The sequence below is a fragment of the Salvelinus fontinalis genome, chromosome 6 (assembly GCF_029448725.1).
Source record: "Salvelinus fontinalis isolate EN_2023a chromosome 6, ASM2944872v1, whole genome shotgun sequence".
NCBI lineage: Eukaryota > Metazoa > Chordata > Actinopteri > Salmoniformes > Salmonidae > Salvelinus > Salvelinus fontinalis.
In genome coordinates, this window is record NC_074670.1 from 49,073,188 (window position 1) to 49,076,000 (window position 2,813).

The window sequence follows — 2,813 nt, forward strand, 5'->3', positions numbered from 1 at the left end:
ATGCAGGTAGCCTAGTGGTTAGAGCATTGGACTAGTAACCGAAAGGTTTCTAAAACGAATCCCCGAGCTGACAAGGTAAAAATCTCTCGTTCTGCCCCTGAACGAGGCAATTATGCCGTCATTGTAAATAATAATTTGTTCCTACCTACCTCATTTGCACACGCTGTATATAGACTTTTTCTATTGTATTATTTGACTGTATGTTTGTTTCTTCCATGTGTAACTCTGTGTTGTTGTTTGTGACGCACTGCTTTGCCAGGTCGCAGTTGTAAATGAGAACTTGTTCTCAACTAGCTACCTGGTTAAATAAAGGTGAAAAAAAGTTAAAACTGACTTGCCTTGTTAAATAAAAATACAAAAATTAACTGGGTTCTACAGATGCGTGAAAGTTAGTGTACTGTATAATGATCCATCATGAATGACATTCCTGGGAGTGTGTAAACTTACATTTTGCATAGCCATATCATGTTTGTATGTTCTCTATAGTTATGTACTTGAAAATGTATCAATTGACCAATTCGGCACATTTGGACAGACTTGATACAAAATACTATGCAGTATTGCAATGCTTCACTGGATCAATCTGCAACTTTGGACACACTGCTGCCATCTAGTGGCCAAAATCTAAATTGCGCCTAAACTGCAATATCAAATGATGACCTTTTTCTTGCATTTCAAAGATGATGGAACAAGCAAAAAAATAGAAAACGCATGTTTTTGGTTTGTATTATCTTTTACCAGATCTAATGTGTTATGTTCACCTACATTATTTTCACATTTCCACAAACTTCAAAGTGTTTCCTTTCAAATGGTATCAAGAATATGTATATCCTTGCTTCAGGTCCTGAGCTACAGGACTTGGGTATGTCATTTTAGGTGAAAATTGAAAAAAAAGGTTAGATCCTTAAGAGGTTTTAACTGCCTTTTTAAAATGTATTTTTATTTAACCTTTATTTAACTAGTCAAGTCATCTAAGAACAAATTCTTATTTACAAAGGTGGCCTACAAAAGGCAAAATATCTCCTGCGGGGACGAGGCCTGGGATTTAAAATAAAAATAAATAAATGATAAATATAGGACAAAATACACATCACGACAAGAGAGACAACACCACACTACATAAAGAGAGACATAAGACAACAACATAGCAAAGCAGCAACACATGACAACACAGCATGGTAGCAACACAACATAACAACAACATGGTAGCAACACAACATGGTAGTAGCACAAAACATGGTACAAACATTATTGGGCACAGACAAAAGCACAAAGGGCAAGAAGGTAGAGACAATAATACATCACACAAAGCAGACACAACTGTCAGTAAGAGTGTCCATGATTGAGTCTTTGATTGAAGAGATTGAGATAAAACTGGGTATGGTAGTAGGTGCCAGGCGCACCAGTTTGTGTCAGGAGCTGCTGGGTTTTTCACGCTCTACAGTTTCCCATGTGTATCAAGAATGGTCCACCACCCAAAGGAAATCCAGCCAACTTGGCACAACTGTGGGAAGCATTGGAGTCAACGTTGGCCAGAATTCTGAAGGCATTTAGAGAGTCATATTTGACAACAAAATCTTGCTTTGGCTGTACATCCCATATGTGATCTCTCATTTCGGTTAAAGCTATTTCTGTCTGTTGATTTGTTTTTGTTTGTTTTCCTGCTTTCCATAATACCAGGACAATTCCTTGTCCAATCCCTTGTTGTTGATCTAAAAAAATTATAATAATTGGGTGGGTACTTAAATTTGTCCTATTTCACATGTACAAGTGTGTATTACACGCATGTGAAAAGTGATGTAAAGTACTGAAGTAAAAATACTTTAAAGTACTACTTAAGTCGTCTTTTTTGGTATCTGTATTTTACTCTTTTTTTTTGTTGACAACTTTTACTTTTACTTCACTATATTCCTAAAGAAAATAATGTACTTTTTACTCCATACATTTTCCCTGACACTAAAAAGTACTTGTTACATTTTGAATTCTTAGCAGGACAGGAATATGGTCCAATTCACACACTTATCAAGAGAACATCCCTGGTCATCTCTCATGTCTCTGATCTGGTGTTCTCACTATACACAAATGCTTCGTTTGTAAATTATGTCTGAGTGTTGGAGTGTGCCCCTGGCTATCCATAAATTAAAAAAAACAAGAAAATCGTGCCGTCTGGTTTGCTTAATATAAGGAATTTGAAATGATTTATACTTTTATTTTTGATGCTTAAGTACATTTTATAAATTACATTTACTTTTACTTAAGTATGAGAATTGGGTACTTTTTCCACCACTGTGTGTGAATTAGAAATATGTTTTTGTGCATATCCCAACTCCACTTGAGACACCCTCGAAGAGTGGGATCATGGCCCGGGTCTGCCATTATCAATGGCGACCCTGGAGCAATCGGGGTTAAGTACCTTGCTCAAGGGCACATCACCAGATTTTTACCTATTCATCCTTTCACTGCCTTTACTGATTTCTGGGCATCCAACGTCCAATGAATGAATAAATAGATACTCATAATAAGATGATCAATATGAAATAAATAAAATTCATCATCATTGTTCTTGTTTGTTTGTGCAGTAGCACATGTAACAGTTAATGAGTTGGAAATCTGTCAATACAGTTTGTTATAGGCCTACAGCTGTTACGTAGTTATATAACAAGTATATGGTTTGTGGAAAGTAGCCTACACTATACATAACTAAAATAACCGGATTCGTGCAGATAACTCACAAAAGCAAAACAACCTAAATCAATAGCATATTCATCATAATAGAAATCTTGCCATTTCCCCTTTAAGAAAAGCAATCCTAC